At 44.3% G+C, this 22,598-nt stretch overlaps 1 protein-coding gene across 2 annotated transcripts in view; it reads left to right on the forward strand.

Moving 5' to 3' along the window:
- The window catches only part of RALYL (RALY RNA binding protein like), a 620,330-nt gene that overhangs the window by 375,772 nt on the left and 221,960 nt on the right, over nt 1-22,598 (forward strand). The window lies entirely within an intron of this gene.

The raw sequence follows: 22,598 nt of genomic DNA on the forward strand, positions 1-22,598 counted from the left end.
GCGCGTTAACAGGCTTATGTTGTTTTCTTATATATGCAGTGTAAACGTGTGCATTTGGCTGGAAGGATTTAAAATTGTTGTATTCGGCTGAAAGGTTCAAATTTGTATTTTTGCTGAAAGGATTTTATTGTACTTATATACTTGAGCTGGAGGGTATTACCAGTGTTCAAGTAAAAGACTGTATACCTAATTCCATCCTTAATAAATTTACAAAGATATTTTCCTACTCTTATTATAAAAAGTTTCTTGTTTTAAGAACCTGATTGTGTATTTTTATTCTGCGTGTGAGAGACCCAGGGTACGGCGGATTCTGAGGATCAGGAATTTTGAGAGAGAGAGGAATGTGGAGAGGATGGCTAATCTCTCTACAGCTCGATAACTGTCTCTCGTCAGGGAGTCTGGGAGGGGGAGAGAGAAGGAGAGAGTGGCATTTCCTCTCTGTCTGAAGATTCAAGTAGATTTGAATCACAGTGATCTGTCCAGGTAACCCAGGAGAGGGGAAGCCTGGAGGAGGCAACGGGGGGGAAAGAGTTTCTTTGCTTGTGTTAAGATCCAGCAGGGTCGGGTCTTGGGGTTCCTGGCAAAGGTTTTTGGGGGACCAGAGTGTAACCAGGCACTGGAATTCCTGGTTGGTGCAGCGTTACAGGTCTAAGCTGACCAGTCTTGAGGAATCCATGCTGGGTACCTCTCTTGCACTAAGGTCAGAGTGGAATTATACCATGACATGAATGAATTATTATTGCCTTATATATAAATCCATGATACTCCACATTGGAATACTGTGTACAGATGTGGTCTCTTCACCTCAAAAAGAAGTTACTAGCACCTAGAAATAGGTTCAGAAAAGAGGCAAACTAAATGGTAGGCGGTTGGAGAGGGTCCCATATGAGAAAGACTAAGAGGCAGCCTTTAGCTGGAAAGAGGAGACTAGAGGGGATATGATAGATGGTATATAAAAGTCATGAGTACGTGGAGAAAGTGGATAAGGAAAAGTTATTTACTTTATCCCATAATACGAACTAGGGTCACGACAAATGAACATAATAGTAGCCAGTGTTATAAACAATATAAAGGAAGTTTTTCTTCACACACGTGCACAGTCAACTTGTCGGATATCCTTACCTGAGAGGTATCTGAAGGCTGGGACCTATAACAATTTTCTAAAAGAAACTGATAAATTCATGGTGCTAGGTCCATAATGGCAAGCCAGCAAGCGGTAAAGAAAGGTGTGTCCCAGCCTTCGTTCATCATAGTATGCAGATGGATGCAGGAGAAGATCAACTTGATCAGTGCTGTTAAGTCACCTCTCTCTGGGGCATCTGGCATTGGCCACTGTCGGTAGACAGATACTGAGCTAGATGGACCTTTGGTCTGACCTGGTATGGCCGTTCTTATGTTCTCATGAGATTGAGACAGCATACTATAAAGGGGAGAGCACAACTATACAGCTTTCTTAATTAAAGAAGCAAACATTGCTGGTCATGATGGAGCCTATTGATTGCAATAGAATGCATGTTAAAATAGCATGACATCTCAGCACTGAGAAATTTATTTGATCTATTATTTTTCACATTTAAAAGCAGAGATTGTTTTTGCTGATACAAGTCTTATGGGGAAGACAAGTATATAATGGTGTACTTTGTCTCCAAGGGAGATGGAGGAAGGAAAAAAACCTGCCCTTCCCTTTAAACACTTCTTGTTTGCAGAGCATCAGCACAGGAGATAGAATCTGGCCTGTGTTGTCTGACTCAGAAAGGTGTGGAACTGTGTGATAAAACCAAGAGAGAGATACGGAGGTTGGGGGAGGGGGAGAAGAGTCCTAAAAAAAGTGAAAAATATGCTGGTGTGGGAGGAGAAATCAAAGATAATACTTTTTTGGGGGGAGGGGGCCACTTTAATCTAGGCTAATAATGAAGGTATTATGTCACCCAACAGTAGCTCTGTGGGTCATACTCTAGCATCACAATAGCATGGGCTGAATGGTCCTTGAATTTTTGAACTGAGTATTTCCACCATTGACTTATAAAATAATATTTCTTAAAAGTTTCCTTCACTTCATGTACATGCACTATTTGGGACTGAGGTGAAACATCTTCTGTGAGATGTAGGCACACTTAAAATAGTTTGTCTCATTCAAAGTTTAATAACTCTGGCTATATAGAGTTCTCATCCTGCTCCCATTGAAATTACTGAGAATTTTTGAACGGTACCCACTCAGCATGTGCATACATGCTCTGCCTGCAATACTAACCCAAAATAGTCTTTTCTGGGCTGGACGGCACCTTTTCAAAATCTGCACAGTTTACTAGTGGCATTAGGCCACAACAGGAATTCTGCTTTAAAACAAACAAAAAAAAATGGCAGGATTTGGCCACTTGATCATAACCATTTGGCTTTGGCTAGCTATTTTACCTGTTAGTTACAGGGAACTTTGTTCATTTTAAAAATCTAGGAAATTAAATGCCAAAAATACAATAATGCAATGTAGTGTAGACTTTGCACAATGCTCAAAACTCCTTATATCTAATATTAAGGTAAAATAGATAAATTTTATTCTGCTTCTTTGGGAATATGCTTTAGGATGCAGACTTCCAATCTGTGCTCATGGTCCTTTTGGTGTGGCTGCATGTCTAAGCTTGTAAGAAACCATTGTATTATATAATAGAGTCTTGTGTTTGAGAAATGCAATGTACTTGCATAATATGCATGTGTAGGTAAACTAACTGGGATTATAGGCATTTTAAAAAAGACATAGCCGGACTGCTAAGGTTTCACATTCAGCCTTAACTCTCAGTATGAAACCCTGACTTCATATGAATGTAGTTTTTACATTTAATATTGAAGTACACATTCTGCTTTTCTGTCTATTTACAGTTTATGGCTTTATAAGTTAGCAGCCAAAACCAATCTGTCAATGGGAGTATAGTTTGAAAGTGAAGATAACACTGTCACCAAACCACACATCTCCAGGCCTGTCATAGATGTCAATTTAATCAAGGGACTGTGACACCAATAGGGCTTCCAGGTCACACTGAAGAATTAACTATATGGCATTATTGGTTGCTCCTATAACCTTTTTATATGAATGTTTCCAGCCTATTTGACTCCAAATCCAAAACTTTGGACTGAAACTGATATGTAGTTCATTGAAATGTGAGCCAGCCAAATCATTAAACCAGTCTTTCAAATAGAACGAACCCTCTCTGGTTTGGAAAAGTCAGCCTCTCTGGTTTGGAAAAGCACACTTCTTTTTATTGCCCTTGATGTTTACAGATGGAGGACAGTTGTATGACTAGAATATTGAGTGTCATCTTTATATCATCAGATTCTTGTATGCTGGTAAGTTTAGCAACGGGAAAGAAGTTGTGAATATTTAATCAACCTCTATGTGTTTGAAAAGCACTAGACTAAAATGAATACAAACAAAGAACATGGTTTATGAAGAACAAAATAATTGAAATAATGTTCACTTACAACTTCACAGTGATTTGGAGGGTAAATAAATAAAAAGACAGTTTTAATTTTCTTCCAGTGTCAAAACCAGTCAAATGCAGTTATGTTGTGCTCAAGGCAATAACATATTGATGATGAGGTTGTGTTAACTAGTATTTGAAACAAACCTCACAATCTGTAACTACATTTTTCCTAATTGTTCTTGTAGATTCCAGAGTCCAATGTATCAAAGGTGTCATTATTTTGTCAGTGATTTGGCTTTGAAGTTCAGGTGCCTTTCAGATGAGCCATTTTTTTTCAAAATAAGAACTATCCTCCAAACTTGGCTTCCCCATTTAACTAAATTAAGTCAATCCTAAAACATGCTGAGTATCTACAAGTCTGACTGAAATCAATGGGATTTGGGATATGGCAATATGTGTCACTTTAAAGATTTGGATAATTCTGTTCTAGAGGCTCTTATATTGCCTTTAGGACTGCTGTATCTCACCGCCTTCCAGTAGTATGTTAAGTGATGTGACTAATAGAACAAGCCATGCATAATAGGTTTCTCTTATCATCTCCCCAGAGACAGAATTGTGTGCACAGTAGAAAGTTCTTCGGCGGGGGGTGGGAGTAGAATTGTTTAATTGTATACATGTTGCTGTGGGTTTATGTTATAGAAGGCAAGGATATAGTGGAAAGTGATGAAGTTTGTGACAGGCCTTAATTCTTGTGGGAGTTCATTCCTCTGTCTTGGCTTGGCCCCTGAAAAAGCTCTGTTTCTTTTGCAGGCAAACTTTACTCTTCTGGTTGAACGTTCCGTTGTGCCTGAAAAGAGCAGAGTAATCAACTGTGAATCTGGCATTTTAGGCAATCTTTTAAAATCCTGGGCCCATTCCATTGTGGCCTTGAAGATAAAGACTGAGACCATTCCTTCTATGTTGCCCAGTAAGAGGAATCCTACTGTGGTAACTCCACACAACACTTGGTTTCTTCTGTACCTCCTCACGACCCCAATATGTCACTGTACCTTTGAGGAACTGATCGTGGGGTCCATTAGGTCTGATATTTTCACTGCTACCTGCTACATTCCAAACGTCTTCTGTGGCACACATTGCTCTTTAGGGCTTCTTACGGGTGCCCCAGAGTACAGGAAATGTGGATATAGAATTACCTAGGGCGCAGCAGAACTGATGCAAGATATGCTGCTATTCAACTTGCAGTTGCTGAAATCTGTGTTGACTTTGGAGAGGTTGTAGAGAGAGGGGGAAGATTTGGGGGCTTATTTTGAGTGTTGCAGACCAGGAAAGGAGCTGTGGGACCCAAATGACATTTCCAGAAGAGTTGAGGGTTGTAGTGGAATGGAATAGAGCCAGGTGACTATGTGTTCAGGAGTTTGAGAGGGTAGTCTTAAATGTTTTGAAATAGCACTGATGTTCAAACTCTTTCAAAATAATTAATGTCATATCTAATATTTAAAGACACAAAATTGGGTTTGGTTTGAAACGTGCTTCAATAGGTTTCTCACTCCATAAGATTCGGAATTACGGTATACTCCCCCACAAATGCAATGTGATTGGTGCCTTCCACTATGTGTAGTTTAGGAGTGAAAAATTCAAGCTGTTTTCCAGTTTTATCTTTTAGTGGTAACTGCTAAATAGCTTGATGTATTCTGTAGATTCTGAATCGAGTAACTGCATGGAACAATGTATTATAAGGCAGATTTCCTTTATTCCATATGTAGCATGCCACAAGGGAGGTTCATTTTTCAGTTGTATCTAGTGTTAACATTTCTTATTGACCATCCAAGGATTGGCATTTGTCATAGCTGCAGAAAGGTTATGGTAGTTGGCCCAGAGAAATTAGCATTCTTTCAGAAGAGCTATGTTGGTGCTTTCTATTAAGCAATCTCAATAATACTCTCTCACATTTTATGTCCACTCTCTTCTCCACAAGGATAATAGATACAATGGTAATGTTTAATTAATTAGAACAGGGATCAGCAATTTTTGGCACACGGCCTGCCAGAGAAAGCACCCTGCCAGGCCTGGCCGGTTTGTTTACCTGCCGCGTCCGCAGGTTCAGCCAATCATGGCTGCCACTGGCTGCGGTTCGCTGTCCCGGCCAATGGGGGCAGTGAGAAGCGGCGTGGGCTGAGGGATGTGCTGGCTGCCACTTCCCGCTGCCCCCATTGGCCTGGAGCGGCAAACTGTGGCCAGTGGGAACTGCGATCAGCCAAACCTGTGGATGTGACAGATAAACAAAGCGGCCAGGCCTGCTAGGGTGCTTACCCTGGCAGGCCGCATGCCAAAGATTGCCAATCCCTGAATTAGAATATTGGCAATATGCTTAACCCAGCTAATGGGGCCAAAAATAGAAACACAGCCTGATAAATTCATAACAAGATATTTTAGCTAACTCACTCTGATGAAACACTTTATATCAGGATGACCTCTTTCATTATTAATTATTATTATTAATGTACGCTTCAATTATGACTTACAGCCATGGCCTTGCATTTCAAGCAGTGCAGAGTCACACCAACTCAACAGGAGTTCCGGGAGGAATTGTGTCTGAGAAAGCTCCCTGGCACATTGCTGAAGGGTCAGCATATTGCACTGTCCTCTGTGACCAGCCATCTCTTCTCCAAACCTACGTGCCCCTTTGGACTAGCTAGTATTCTTAGGCCAGGTCTACACTGCGACTTTAAATCGGTTTAATGGCCAATATACCGATTTAACGCTGTATCCGTTCACATGACGTCGTCATTAATATCGATTTTACCGCCTCCTTAAATCGATTTCGGAACTCCTCCCAAACGAGAGGAGTAGCCGCTAAATTCGATAGTGATATCGGAGATTAGGGTCGTGTGACCGGAAATCGACGTAATTGGCCTCCGGGCGTATCCCAGAGTGCACCACTGACCGCCTCTGGACAGCAATCTGATCCGGATGCAGCGGCGCCGTAAACCAGGAAAAGCCCCGCGAACCTTTTGAATTACATTTCCGCTTGTCCAGCGTGGAGCGTGATCAGCACGGCTTTGGCGATGCGTCTCCAAATCCAAAAGAGCTCACATGGACCGCTACGGAGAATACTAGGGTCTGACTCGCGTATGGGGAGACAAATCGTTTGATCCTGCTCCGTTACAGACACGAAATAGCCAAAGCGTTGATGAAAAACTGCAGAACACAGCGCTGCGTGGACAAGCGTAACGGGCAACAGAGACTCATGGACTCATGAAGGGGGAAGGGGGTACTGAGGACATCCCGCTATCCACAGTCACAGGCAGTCTCTGTAATTATTTCCATTATCTGGGCTGGCTCCCAATGTCTGTACGGTTCAAACACAGTTCTGGCCGTGGTTCAGGGAACGCTCCTCAGTTTATTCCCCCCCCCCCACCAAAGTGAAAAAAAGGGAAAGATTGCTGTGCTATGGCGTTTGCTCAATGCACTCTACGAAAAAGGCCCAAAGGGTTGTCTGCTGCCTTCACAAAGGGAGGGGTGAGGCTGTACCCAGCACCACTCGGGCATGTTTCGCCCCATCAGGCACTGTGCTCCAAACACGGAAGTGGAACTATGGGATTAGTGAGGAACACTACCCACAGTGCACCGCTCCTTAAAAATTCGATCGGTAGCCTTGGCCAGAGACGCGCAAGCAATCGATTTTGTGATTGCACTGTGGACGCGCAAACCCAATTTTATAACATCGGTTTTGTAATATCGGTTTAAACTACTTCGAATTAATCGTGCAGTGTAGACGTAGCCTTAGTATCATGCAGTTCTTACACTCAGGTAGTGCGAAGACTAATTGTGCCAAGCATTAGTGTCTTGTAAGAGGTTCTCTTTGTCCCTGATCCATTGTGAACCCCTGTATAGGGGCTGGATGCAAAACCTCACAAGCTAGTGAGAGGGACACTATGTTCACACACAAACAAGTTCAAATATGTATAATGAAAACAATGAGTAACAATTCACAGAATATACTTTGCCAGCACTGTAATATATTGACAGCTGGGAAATATAGTTTAGTGTGATAAAGTTCGCAGGCAGCTAATATGCAGAACCAACATGTTACATAATACTGTGAGATGCAGTGGCATAGCTTTGTTTCTTTGTATCAGTACAAAATAGCACATAGCTCTTTTTAAAACCAATGCAATGCCTTTTGTGCTTATAATCAGAGGGAGGTTTAAAAATTGTGATTAATATTGTCTTGGAGACTGGAGGAGCTGTGACATTTCTCATGCATGTGTTTAATATCTAGAAGAAAACAGATTTACAAGACTGGCATATAGATACCAGGGTGATAGGGACTTTATAAATCTGTGAATGAATACAGTGAGATTTACTGATTCTGTAACAATAATGTGCTCTTGTGTATATCAGTGTGTACATGTGTGCTTGCAGTCTGTGGATGTACCTGGTATTGCACAGTGATTATATAAACACACACACGGTGGGAATAAAATCCATTTGATATAATGTGCTGTCTTACCAATGTCCTAGAAAGTACTGATAGGCCCAATAACTGATTCCAATTGGAGAAAGTAAGGAAATATGTTTGTGATCATTTTAACTCCCTGAGCAAAGAATTAGCAGTGCAATTCTCATTAACCAGAGGGGGGTATGCAAAGCATCAAGCTGTATATATACCTTTTTCAATTATAAGAATTTATTGTTTCAGATTTTTGTAAGGATCCTGTTGAGATGATGTACTATTGAAACAATGGGCATGTTTCCATTGACTTGAGTAGGAGCAGGATCAACTCTAAATTAGTGGTCTGTCAGCATAGCCATGAGAAGGATCAAACAGCCCTTTCAAAATGATGTAATAACTCTCATTACAGGTGCTTAAATGCTGCATATTAGAAGCACCAATGTACATGGATGACAGGCAGGCAGGTATTAATTTGTATTAATGATTGTTCCTTTCCCAAGTACTTTCCCATTGAAATGTCAATATATATGTATATCACTAAATGTCCCTGGAGCATGCTGTTTCCTTCCTCCTTTCTATCTAAGGAACTTGTATGGCATCCATTACTTAAATATCTGAGTGCCTCACAATCAATAATGTATTGAGCATCAGAACACTCCTGTAAGATAGGGAAATACTATTATCCTCATTTTACAGATGGGGAAACTGAGAGATTAGGTTACTTTCCCAAGGCTGTACAAGAAATCTCTGGTGGAACAAGGACTCTGAAGCCTAAGTTACTGTCCTAAGCACTGCACCAAGCTTCCTCTGTCCAAGAGAAGCATAGTTTCTCCCAGATCAGCCTGGAGGGCAGAGGTCTGCTTTGGCTATACCAGAGGTGGACAAACTTTGGCCCATGGGCCACATCCAACCCAAGGGACCATCCTGCCCTGCCCCCGAGCTCCTGGTCCAGGAGGCTAGGCCCCTAGCCCCTCCCCTGTTGTTCCCCCTCTCCCCCAGTCTCAGCTTGCTTTCTCCGCCGCCAGCGCAATGCTCTAGGTGGTGGGGCTGTGAGTTCGTGGGGCAGTGCAGCTGCAGAGCCTGGCCTGACCCGGTGTTCTGTGCTGCACAGTGGCAGTGGCAGTGCGGCTGTAGCACTGCCAGCCACCAGTGCTCCAGGCAGCATAGTAAGGGGGCAGGGAGCAGGGGGGCTTGGATAGAGGGCAGGGGAGTTCTGGGTGGTTGTCGGGGGCAGGGGTGTGGATGGTGGTTGTGGGGGAAACAGGGGATTGAACAGGGGCAAGGGTCCAGGGGGGTCAGTCAGGAAGGAGGGAGGGTTGGATGGTGCGGCAGTGGACAGGGAGTAGGGGTGGTTGGATGAGGCACGGGTCCCAGGGGGTCCATCAGGAATGAGAGGAGGGGTTGGATTGGGTGGCGGGGATCTAGAGGTGGTCAGGGGACAGGGAACAGGGGTGTGTGGATGGAGCAGGGGTGCTAGAGGATCCATCAGGAAATAGGTGGGGTTGGATGGGGCAGGAGTCCTGGGGTGGGGAGAAGATAGGAAGTGGAGGCCAGGCTATGACCCCCTCCCCTAACTGGCCCTCCATACAATTTATGAAACCTGATGTGGCCCTCAGGCCAAAAAGTTTGCCCACCTCGGGCTATACCGTCCTTTGGATGGAATATCCTGCTCCCAGAGTGTAGCTGAACTGATCTTTGGGAGGGACCCTGGCCAAGCACTCTTCTTGCTCCGTATACAGAGTGGCAGGATTGCAGTTATGACAGGTCTTTGCATGGGCCCTGTGTGGAGAAGAGAGTTCCTTGCATACCTTTACACCATCGTGTCCATTCTCTTAAAGAGAAACAAGGTGGTGGTAAGGTAATATTTTTTTTATTGGATCAACTTCTGCTGGTGAGAGAGACAATCTACTCGTCTTGTCTGTCTAACATCCTGGGACCAACACAGATACAACAATACTGCATACAGTTATAGGTAAATTATATTAAATGAAACATAGGGAAGACTGACTTTAGATACAGCACTTGTCTGCTCTCACTGACATTTTTCATAACTCTTGGCTTTACTAGTCAAGCTTGACTTGTGTTGCCCTTGTTGCCAAGAAGACTAACTGCGTATTGGGCTGTGTTAGTAGAAGCATTGCCAGCAGATAGAGGGAAGTGATTATTCCCCTCTATTCAGCACTGGTGAGGCCACATCTGGAGTATTGCGTCCAGTTTTGGGACCCCCACTACAGAAAGGATGTGAACAAATTGGAGAGAGTCCAGCGGAGGGCAACAGAAATGATTAGGGGGCTGGGTCACATGACTTATGAGGCGAGGCTGAGGGAACTGGGCTTATTTAGTCTGCAGAAGAGAACAGTGAGGGGGGATTTGATAGCAGCCTTCAACTACCTGAAGGGGGTTCCAAAGAGGATGGATCTAGGCTGTTCTCAATGGTGGCAGATGACAGAACAAGAATCAATGGTCTCAAGTTGCAGTGGGGGAGATCTAGATTGGATATTAGGAAACACTATTTCACTAGGAGAGTGGTAAAGCACTGGAATGGGTTACCTAAGGAGGTGGTGGAATCTGTGTCCTTAAAGGTTTTTAAGGCCCAGCTTGACAAAGTCCTGGCTGGGATGATTTAGCTGGTGTCGGTCCTGCTCTGAGCAGGGGGTTGGACTAGATGACCTCCTGAGGTCTCGTCCAACCCTAATCTTCTATGATTCTATGAATTACATCAACTGGTAGGAGGCAAGGGAGTGAGTAGGATGATTAAAAAGGAGTGGTTTTGTAAAGTGAAAGGCGGTGGGGGAGAGATAGAGGTGAAGACGCTGAAGAGAATAATGTACACTCATTTCATCCCCTTAGCAAAGAGAACTAGACAGGTATCTTTACTACACCAGATTTTAATCATTCTTCCCAATGATCCTGACTTCCTTTGAAAAGTTCTTTGAGATCTACTGATACCAAGTGTTATATAGGAGCTGGGTAGTATTATTTATGAAGACATAGATACAACTGAGTATATGAATTCTACTAGCTTGCATATGTTAATATTGTGTCGGACTCATAATAGAGGATGTGGCTAAAATCAGATGGCCTGGAAGCCCTGGGCAGAATTTGGTAGGTAACACTTAAGAGTCATTTGAGTGTATCCCATATACGCCAGTGGGAAATGTGCCATGGACCTATGACAACAGTCAATATTGATCTTTAAACTTTCTACAGTGTTGTGACCAGATTTTATTCATGAGACACCATTAAATGGTTGGACTTTCCCCAGAGCAAATAAATCTTTGTTATTTGAAGAAAACCATTTTTGTATGTGACTCGGCAGTAATGTTCAGTAGACGTTAAAAATAAGGCTCATTTAGATCCCAGAAAGAAACTTGTTTCCTGAGACCATAAGAGCATTCAAAAAATGAAGCTGTTCCTTTGTTCTTTCTCTTGTCATGTGCTGCTTGAAAGAATCATAGATTTTTGCAGAGCTGTTCTCCCCCACCCTCCATCAGTCACCACCTTCAAAGGTTCTCAGCAGTCTGCAGTGTTGTAGAGTTTAGTGATTTGCAGGTCATTCTTGGATTGAAATTTAATTATTACCTTGCAAATCTTTGCCAATTTCTGTTGAGAATTCTTAGTGACATACACAGACTTGTCTGTTTCCTATGGTGGTTTATGACATCATTTGACCTAATTATTTCTAAAGGCATATGGCCTAATTTAAAGACTCTAGATTAGTTCTTTATTTAGTTTCTATTAGCTTCAAAACGTCATTTTCCCCCTACGTTTAGGGAGGGTGGCAGACTGCTCCGGTGGACCTCCCACAGGCGTGCCTGTGGAGGGTCTGCTGGTCCCGTGGCTCTGATGGAGCATCCGCAGGGATGCCTGTGCCAGGTCCACCGGAGCCGCGGGACCGGCGAGTTGGCCCTGTGCCTAGGGCGCCAAAAACCCTGGCGCCGCTCCTGCCTATGATAAAGACAAATACTAATGTAGTAATGGGTCACGCTGCCTCCTCCAGTGTGAGTGTGAGACTTCAGTGATCCCTAAAGGTGACATTTTTTCTGAACCATGTGAAATTGCATCATTGGGCCCCATTAACTGGGGCTATGTTCTGGGGATTTCTTCAGAAGATGCGAAGTATTTCAGTGGGAGCCATCTGAATCAGTCTGGTTCTTTTCTGTCTGAACTGTTCAACATATAGGATGTGCCCCACCCCCTTCCATTTTTGGTTTCTCTGTATTACATGCTGTTGTGTCTTTCTGTCTGATTTAGATTTTTTTATTATTGCTATGAAGATTTGCTTTAGCCCCTATATAGTGAATTTGAACTTTGATTTTGCATTATATGGAGTAAATAGGCAAATACTGCATGGTTTCTAACACAAAGTGACCAAACCCAGCAATCAAAGTGAAAGATGTTCTGGATTCTACCATTTCATTGTGTTCACCTGAGTTTAAAAACAAAATATCAGCCGTTACTTGGTATTTCCTTGGTTTCATAAGTTAATATCAAGATTATGACTCAATTTAATGGTATTTAATATTTGCTATTTAACTTTCTTAACTTCCACAAAATCTTTGTTTATTAATTATTGGTAATATTTATTACATAGGGATGGAGGCAGCTTTCTTTAGAGTCTCTCAAAACCCTGGGTTAAATCAGTAGATCAGAAGTTTATTTTTAAAAAGTAGCACTCAAACATATGCATCATTGTCATGAAGGAAGAGTTGCCCCATCATATCACCACGGCCCTGATTCCACCACTCTTGCTCACACTAAACTCAATGATTAGGTCTGTTGATTTCAGCAGAACTGCTCACAAATGTTTGGTTATGAGCTGGCCTCTGCGCTGCTTCACAATACATGGAGAGAGCAGCTGCCACCAAGTTGCTGCTACTCTACCTGTACAAGTGGGTGAAGAGGGGCAGAGAAGAGGATGGAACCCATCTCCAACCACTTACCAGTGCAACTGAGTCATTGTGGAGAAGTTAATAAGCTACATCAGGAAAAAGGGCTTGTACAGCCTACTTCCCAATGTTCTTGGGTACCACAACTACATACCGCCCCATTACTTGGGATGCACTGCATGGTGCTAATCCAGCCCAAAGTAATGGACTAAGATAGTGATGGAATCTGGCCCTCTTCAATTATATATATATACACACACATACATGCTAGGGTTGTGTTACTGGCCAAATGAAACAAGGTCCTACACTGCACTCGATGGCATGCCTCCATTTGGAAGTCATGCGGTCATTTTTGAACATCATGTCTGATCAATTTCAAATATTCAGGGAATGTTTAGGCCTCATTTACCAGAACCCTATTGATCTGTGGTGAAAATCAGTAAACTAGAAAGGGAAAATGTGGGGGTGGGTACGAAGAACATCTTACATCTGGTTAGCAGACCCAGCAGCTTCAAGAACCTCTGTAACTGTCTAGAGATCAAAGAAGCAGTTAACGGAAGCCATTAACATCTTCTAGCATAACTGCCCACCCCCTCAGCTCTGCCCATCCTCCCAATACAACGTTTAGTGTTGATACCCTGGGAGACAGAAAGAAAAACAAATACAACTAGTGAGAGTACGAAGGAAATTAGGCAGGTGCACAGAAACCCGGGCACAGGGAGGCCTAATGGGGGACCGTGGCATTGGGGGAAAGGTAGAATGGAGGAGAACCCTGAGCCTCTGGGGTGTGATGGAGAGGGGAATGGGGTTGCCTACAGAGTCCCTAACATGGAGAGAAGGAGCAATGGGGGTAACAGGATGGCGCACAGAGTCCCTGCATCGTGGGGAGAATGGAGGACACTGGAGTATTGCTGCTCCCAGAGGACCTGGCTTGAGGAATGAGGTTGGGGGGTTGCAAGAAGCCCTTGTAGTAGAAGGAGATGAGAGACAGACACAGGGATATTGGGGTGGGGGTGGGGGTGAGGGTGGGGGAAGGAATGCAAGGAGGCATTGGGGTGTGCAATGTGCTCAGCCAACAGAAGCAACAGAGCATGTGACCTACTCTCTAGTATAAATGAGAGCGGAATTTGACAGAGTACACAGGCACATCCCACCTAACTAGGAAGGATGAATATAAACAGTGAGCTTTGTGGCATGGTAAGACTTTAGCCTGCAACTTCTTGTGTGCGGGCAGATTGCTGCACCCACACAATGTCTCAATGGAGTCAGCACAGCTTCATGCTGGCTCATCTGTCCATACACAGACAAGAAGTTTTCAGGAACAGAGCTTCAATTTGACTTTGCAAACCTTTTCCTCTAAAGTTTAAACTCAGGCTTCACCCACACCCCCAATGGAGAGTCAATGAAAAACAGATTATTTTTTCAGCTGTAGGGAAACCAGTGATCTGTGTTAGCAACTGGAAAACACAACTCAAATCTAGTTTGGCACAAGTGGGGTGCACTGTCATGTATAGTCTGTTTATTTTCCCATTTAACTCTTTTTCTATCTCCCATTTTCTCCCTCCCTTTTTATTGTCTGCCTGCCCTTTTCTCTTTCTACTCTTTCTTGCCTCGATTTTAACTCTATATTTCATTAGCTTTCTTTTTCTCATCCTGCCTTTGTTTTTGTTTTTCCCTAGTTTGTCAGAAATGGAATGTGACCCAAATACACTCTGAGTTGAACATTTCAACCCATAATGTTCTGGTAGATTTGAAATCAGGGAGTGAATTTTCTCATCTTTAATTATTCAGGTTATGCTGAAACAGCTATACCATCGTGAAGAACAATGCTATTGTATAGGGCAGTCCATCTTCAGCCTTTTAAAATCTGAAGGCATGTTTATGAATAATGAAAATCTTCCTTGCCTTACAAGTTCTTGATTTCTAAGTTGCAGTGGAAACCTGACAAGGGCATCGAGAGAGACAAAAGCTTATTGTGTCAATCAAACCTCATATTTCCATTCTCTCTGTTTTGTTTTGTTTTCTTCTTTACAACTGCAACTTCAGTGACTCTAAACCAGCACATAGAGACACAGGAGCTTTAGCACTGAGGGCAAGAGTCAGCCATGAATGGAAAAAGTGTGACTGATTGACACACTGTAATACTCATCAGGCCTTTCTTCTAGTGCTCTTGTTAGATTTACACTTCTATAAACTAAGCCAGCTTGAACCAACAACAAATATTTTGCTGCAGTTGTCGGATGGGCACAGCACACTGGTGAAGGTGCTTTTCTCAAGAGGCACACCCTTCCTGTTTAGTGTAGTGTGCTCACTTGATGTATAATTCCTAGGCAAACACATCAAAGAGAGGTATCACTGGATTTCTGATGTCCTTTATTCATGATTTTTTTCAGGTCAGTTTTTTTTCCCAACATTTATTTTGACTATGTTATGAAGGATCCATCCATTTTCAGCACCTTTTGCCAGAAACAACCTGTAAACCTTGTGCTCACAATTTCCTCCTTTAGGAGTAAACATTACACTGCATTTTGTTCTGATCATATTTGATGCTCTAAAGGAAAATATACTGTGAGCAGTAAACATACTGTGTGGAGGTTGTGGAATGCAAGAGCTCTGACAGAGCATTTGCTGCCACCATGTGGTATAAGCCCAAAGTACATTTGTTCACACTTCATTTTACCCTGACCGGTGTAGGATAGTATTTTTTACTTTGCAGTTGAGATCTTGCATGAAACCCATTCTGAAAAAATCCAGCACTCAGATTAAGGCTATAGGCTGTGACATTCAAAAGTATGAGCCTAAAGTAGGCTCCTAAACATATATTAGATACTAAATAAATTATCGGTTTCAGAGTAGCAGCTGTTTTAGTCTGTATTCACAAAAAGAACAGGAGTACTTGTGGCACCTTAGAGACTAACAAATTTATTTGAGCACAAGCATTTGTTAGTCTCTTAGGTGCCACAAGTATTCCTGTTCTTTACATAAATGATCTACTTTTCAAAATTAGTGCGCACCCAAGAGCTCACATTGAGGTAACTGGGAACAGTTGAGAGCTTAGCACTTATTTAGGTATCTAAACATGGATTTAGGAGCCTGACTAGGCCTTGATACGTTAAAGTCTTGATGTTTGTGGTTCACAGATGTGTCTAGCTCCACTTAAAGAAAATATTTATGGCTAACTCTGTTCTCATTTAGTCAGTGATAACACTGAGTACTTTTGAAAATCTCACCTTAGTTTTGATTTTACCCAGAATTCCAGATTTCAAAGCTGGGAATTAGCTTGATGTGTGTGTATTAGTAGCAGCTGCTCACTACATTGTTCCATGGGGGTTGTGTAAAAGAGTGGGCTCTAATACCAATAGTGGATAGCATTACTGCCCACCAAAGGTTACTTTTTCAGTTCAAATGTCAATAGTTTTCTCTGTAAATGCAAAAATTCCAGTAAATGTATATTCTGTTACAACTAGGACTCTGTGTAGCCCACAGCACAATAGGATCAGGTCCTGTGACAGTATCGCCCTCCCGTGCTTCGTGCATAAGTTTGCCAACTTTCTGCTCACAGAAAACTAAACACCCTTGCCCTGTCCCCAGCTCCTTCTCGGAGGCCCCATGCCCTGCTCACTCAATCCCCCGCCCCCCAACATCCATCATTCTCTCTCTCCCTACCTGCACTCACTTGCTTATTTTCACTGGGTTGGCTCAGGGGATTGGGATGCGAGAGGGCGGGCTCCTGCTGGGGGTGCAGGTTCTGGTGTGGAGCCGGGGCTGAGGGATTTAGGGTGCAAGAGGTGGCTTCAGGCTGGGACTGAGGGGTTCAGAATGTGAGAAAGGGCCCTTGGATGGGGCAGGAGGTTCTGGTGTGGGGGAGTAAGGGCTCTGGCTGGGGGTGTGGACAGGGTGGGGCTGGGGATAAGAGGTTTGGGGTGTTATTGAGTGTGGAAGGTTTTTTGTTGAAGAATTGCCACTTTGAAGTCTGTTATTGAGTGTGGGACTGGGGATGAGGGGTTTGGGGTGTAGGAAGCTGCTCTGGGCTGGGACAAAGGGGGTTGGAGGGCAGAAGGGGGATCAGGGCTGGGCAGGGGATTGGGGCATGGGAGGGGGTCAGGAATGCAGGCTCCAGATGGCGCTTACCTCAAGCCGTTCCCAGAAGCAGTGGCATGTCCCCCCTCTGGCTCCTATGCGGAGGTGCGGCCAGGCAGCTCTGCACACTGCCTTGTCAGTAGGTGCCACCCCCACAACTCCCATTGGCCGTGGTTGGGAGCTGCGGAGCTGGAGCTTGGTGTAGGTGCAGCATTCGGAGCCCCCTGGCTTCCTCTTATTTGTAGAATCGTAGGGGAAACATGCCGCTTGTTCTGGGAGCCACACAGAGCTACGGCAGGCAAGGAGCCTGTCTTAGGGTGCAAGGAGCCTGCCCATTGCACCCTGTTTAATGGCGTGGTCAGCGGTGCTGACCAGAGCTGTCAGAGTCCCTTTTAAACTGGGCGTTCTGGTTGAAAACCGGACACCTAGCAAGTCTATTTGTGCATCCCAGAGAAGCAAAGAAAAATATAGTCATCTTCAGAAGTTTATTTTCTCAGCTCCCCAGGCCTTGGCTGCTGCTCTATTCCCTAGGCACCCTAGCTGCCCAGCCCACAATTCTGGCTCCTCCTCCTCCTTGGCTGTAAACTGGATCCTAATTCTTGCTCCCTGCACTCACACTTTTGCCTGGTTCTATAGAAGAATGAAGGGACAGTGAACTGGGGGAATTCTGCGCCACTGCAGTGCAGCAGAAAAATGCTCCCTGCCCTCACCCTCACCCCCACCCCCTGCAGATTCTCTTTACTTTCTGCAGAAAATGGTTTCTATGGGGAAGCAAAGAGAAGCTCTGCCAATGCTCACTCACCCCTCATGGGCAGCTCAGGTGTGTCTATTTGGGCAGCTAGAGGACAGGTAAATCACCGAGGAGAGGGAGATCTGGCCTTCAGCTACCTGAAGGGGGCTTCCAAAGAGGATTGAGCTAGGCTGTTCTCAGTGGTGGCAGATGACAGAACAAGGGGCAATGGTGTCCAGCTGCAATGGGAGAGATCTAGGTTGCATATTAGGAAATACTCTTTCACTAGGAGGGTGGTGAAGCACTGGAATGGATTACTTGGGTAGTTGGTGGAATCTCCATCCTTAGAGGATTTAAGGCCCAGCTTGACAAAGCCCTGGCTGGGATGATTTAGTTGGGGTTGATCCTGCTTTGAGCAGGTGGTTTGACTAAATGATTTCCTGAGGTCTCTTCGAACTCTAACCTTCTGTGATTCTATACGACTGCCCTGGCCACCCAGGGACTTTAGTCTCAGCTGGGTAGGGTGCAGTGGGAGTGAGAAGGAGGAACTTGAGGATGGAGACTGTTCCTCCTTTCCACTCCCCCTTTCCTTCCCTTCCTTTCCCTTCCCTTCCCAGAGCAGCTGGGATGGGTCAGATCAACCTCCAGAACTCTCCCTGGCTATAGGAAGCTCTGTACTGTGGTGGGAAGGCTTGGCGGGAGGTCTGGGTGTGGGGGAGTGAGGCTTAGTGGGGTAGGGGTTCCAGATGCAGAGAGGGGTGAGGCTAAGCAGGGAAGGTTGGGCGCAGGAGGGTCCAGATTCACGGGGTTGGGCAGATGGTAGAGCAGCTCCCCATAGAGTGACCCCTCCCCCACCTATGCAGCTGGAACCCCTTCCCCCAACACCCCTTCTGCATTGGGAGTCCCCCGAATCCAAGCCCCCACCCTCTGATCCTCACCCCCTGCACTGGAAGCCCCACATACCTGGAACCCCCCCCCACTGAGCCCCCCAACCCCCCATCCTGCTGAGCCTCCCCTCTGCATCAGGAGCTCTCAGACCCCCACCCTACTGAGCCCCAACCAGCTGCACTCTGACCCCCTGACTCCACCAAGCCCCACTCCCCCCAGTCCCCACCACTGAGCCCTAACCCACCTTCACCTGGAATTTCCTGCAGAATCCCATTCCCCCTGCACCCAGAACCCCACACAGAGCCCCTGTGCATCCAGATTCCTCCCCCATCCCTGCACCCGGACCTCCCACGGAGCTGCCTGCACCCAAATTGTACCCCTGGTACTCTTGAGGGAATTCTGTACCAAAAAATTAAAGTTCTGCATATTTGATGTGTCAAAATAACACAGTAACACAATAGCAATATAATCACCCCATTTTCAATTATGGTAATTTTTTTAAAAATACTTCTCAGCAAATAATTGAAAATGGGGTGATTATATTGCCATTGTGTTACTGTGTTATTTTGACACATCAAATATGCAGAACTTTAATTTTTTGGTGCAGAATTCCCTGAAGAGTAAATTGTAATTCATTGAATTGTCCCTTGTACAGAGCATGCAGCAGCTGCAGACAGATTCCAGCAGGGAATGTTGGGCTCCAGGCTGCAGCAAAATAATGAATATGTGTTACTTGGAAGAATACCAAACTCCAAAGCTGCAAAATGCTGGGGTCCATGAAGCCCTGTGTAAGCTGACTGAGTTAATTCATGTCTCTCGGACCCATAGTTTCAAGCTCTTTGCAGACTCAGGTGGGCATGAGTTAGACTCAGTTCACAGTTTCAAGGTTATCTTTACAACTATAATGCTAGAAACATTTTTCTTCTTCTTTTTTTAATAAAATGAGATTCTGGAGCTCAGTTCTCTGGCAAAGGGTGAATTGTGTGGAAAGTCCATAGGCAGGTGGAGCCTGGGACAAATCAGCGTCCCTGCTAGACTCCTCACCATCCGCCTGGTGCACCCACCCACCCAGCTGCCGCTCTCCTCCTTGCTGTCTATCTGCCCACCTGCTGCTTACCTCCTCACCCCCTTCACCTGCCGCTCTCCTCCTTGCCATTCATCCCCCCACCCGCCCACGACTCTCCTCCTGCCATCTATCCGCCTGCCTGTCACTTGCTGCCTCACCCGCCTGCCCTCTGCTCTTTTCCCCGCTGGTGTCCTCGCCATCCATCTAGTACGACCCTCCTCTTCCTGACCACCACTCTGCTCCTCACCATCTGCCCACCCCCCTGCCTCCTCACCCGACCACTTGCCACTCGCTTCCCTACTAGTCTCCTCGCTGTCCATTTGATGTGCCCCCCTGACCACATGCCTCCTCACCCCCCTGCTGCTCGCCTCCCCATTTGCCTCCTCACCCTGCTCACCCACCCGCCTCCTGCCTCACTTCCTCTCCTGTGTTCTCATCTGAATATCAGGACAAATGGCATCCCAATCATACATTGGTCAGGACATGAGACTAAATATCGGAACAGTCCTGATTTTATCGAAGCACGGAGCCCACCCAAAGTGTGGGGCCCGGGGCGATCACCCGATTCGCCTTACCCAAGGGATGGCTCTGTGCATAGGAGACCCTGACTACAAACTTCAACAAATGGAGAAGAGAGAAAATTAATCTTTTCCTCATCAGTTCTCTCTTCAACCGCCATCAACAACCCTTTTTCCCGCTATTCATGTTTATTAAATAAAAACTTCAAAATAAGAACAAGACATTACAGTCACAATAGGGACAGTCGCAGATACAACAAGAAAACATACAAACCCTCCATAATCTAAACTTTGTCCTGAGAACTAAAAAGTCAATGTGCTATTTTAGGCCCCCAGGCCAACTGCCATTTTGCTGAACTCATCTGTTTTTCCTTCTCGTCAGTTGCCTCTGACATACAATTTAACATGAAATATCCCTCTTGTCTCTCTGTTCTATGATTAGTTTGGCCTTCTGTCTTTACTTCATCTTTTACCTATCACTCCCTTGTGGTGGATTTACTGAGTCAGACTATCCTCAGCCAGCCAATGCATTTTGTGCTGAGATTATTTTTTTATTCCTTTAAGTTATAAAATGCACCTATTGCATCGCCTATGAGAAGGAACAAATGATTTAATACAAATAATACCTTCCAGTGGGCCAGACTGGGCCAGTATCAGTCACAAAATTCCTATGTCATATCCACCCACCCTGCTAGACAGAATTTGACATCATTTTCTCTACTCTTAATCCGTTCACACACTCTTACAAAGTCTGTAAAAATAGATTGGATGCTCTCTTTGTCCTGAGGGTTAACAGACTTAATTTTACCTGACAGGGGGAACCACATTTGATAATGAAGGACCCTTCAGAGAGAGGCATCCCAGGGGAAGCCACACGTAGAACCATAGACTCATAGTACTGGAAGGGACCTCAAGAGGTCATCTAGTTCAGTCCCCTGCACTCAGGCAGGACTAAGTGTTATCTAGACCAATCCTGACAGGTGTTTCTCTAACATGCTCTTAAATAGCCAGTGATGGAGATTCCACAACGTCCCTAGGCAATATATTCCAGTGCTTAACTACCCTGATAGTTAGGAAGTTTTTCCTAATGTTCAAACTAAACAGCCTTTGATGCAATTTAGGCCCATTGATTCTTTTCCTATCTTCAGAGGTTAAGGAGAACCTTTTTTCTCCCTCCTCCTTGTAACAGTCTTTTATGTACTTGAAAACTGATATGTCCCCTCTCAGTCTTCTCTTCTCCAGACTAAACAAGACCAATATTTTCAGTCTTCCCTGATAGGTCATGTTTTCTAGACCTTTAATTGTTTTTGTTGCTCTTCTCTGGACTTTCTCCAATTTGTCCATATCTTTCCTGAAATGTGGCACACAGAACTTGACACGATACTCTAAATGAGGCCTAATCAGCATAGAGTACAGCGAAGAATTACTTTTCATGTCTTATTTACCACACTCCTGCTAATACATCCCAGAATGATGTTTGCTTTTTTTGCAACAGTGTTACACTGACTTATATTTAGCTTGTGATCATCCACAAACTTTTTAAGTATACTCTCTGCCATTATCTAAATAAGTGATGAGGATATTGAATAGAACCAGATCCAGGACTGATCCACTAGATATGTCCTTCCAGCTTGACTGCAAACTGTTGATAACTACTCTCTGGGAACGATTTTCCAACCTATTCTGCACCCACCTTATAGTAGCTCCATCTAGGTTGTATGTCGCTAGTTTGTTTATGAGAAGGTCATGCAAGACATTATCAAATACCTACTAAAGTCAAGATATACCACATCCACCACTTCTTCCCAAACCACAAGGCTTGTTACTCTGTAAAAGAAAGCTATTAGGTTGGTTTGACACAATTTGTTCTTGAGAAATGCAAATGTCAAATCCAAATGACATCTACCAGTACTTTGGGGATTAAACTTGTTTGATGTCTATTTACGTTGGTAACCATGCTATCTCCTTTGAAATACTGTGATAACGATCCCTCAGCCCTTCTATAATACCTACCCTGTACATGTTTGAATCCCTGTGTATTGTCCTGCCAGCAGTGATTCTAGAATTTTGTATAAAAATCCTCATTTTTAGTTTTCCCTTCCATAACTTCTGTCTGCTTGTCTGTATTTCCTTAAACTGTGAGTTCCTCAGGGCAGGGACCATCTCTTATATGTCTGGCAAACACCTATCACATAGTGCACACTACCATAAACAAATCATTATAATCAATACATGTGTTGTTTTCTTTGAAGCACTGCAGTGAAGGTCCCAGAGAAGGTTCTGGGGACCTGGCTTATATGACCCTGAATTACATGTACTGAACATGAGGGGGGAGACATTTAAATGGGTGTCCTAAAGGACTAAAGGAACAAGTTGGGGAGGATATGGCATATGTTAAAACCAATGGGTAAAGAATGGAAAGGTCCCTTATTTAAAATGCACAAACACAATTCATGTTGCTGGGACAGGATTGTGTAAACTTGGAGAGTTAATGACTAGCTTAGTCACTACCTCTTTGGTCCATTGACTGGCTAGTCATGTAGCAGACAACTATA

Source organism: Chelonoidis abingdonii, chromosome 2, assembly GCF_003597395.2.
Source record: "Chelonoidis abingdonii isolate Lonesome George chromosome 2, CheloAbing_2.0, whole genome shotgun sequence".
Lineage (NCBI taxonomy): Eukaryota > Metazoa > Chordata > Testudines > Testudinidae > Chelonoidis > Chelonoidis abingdonii.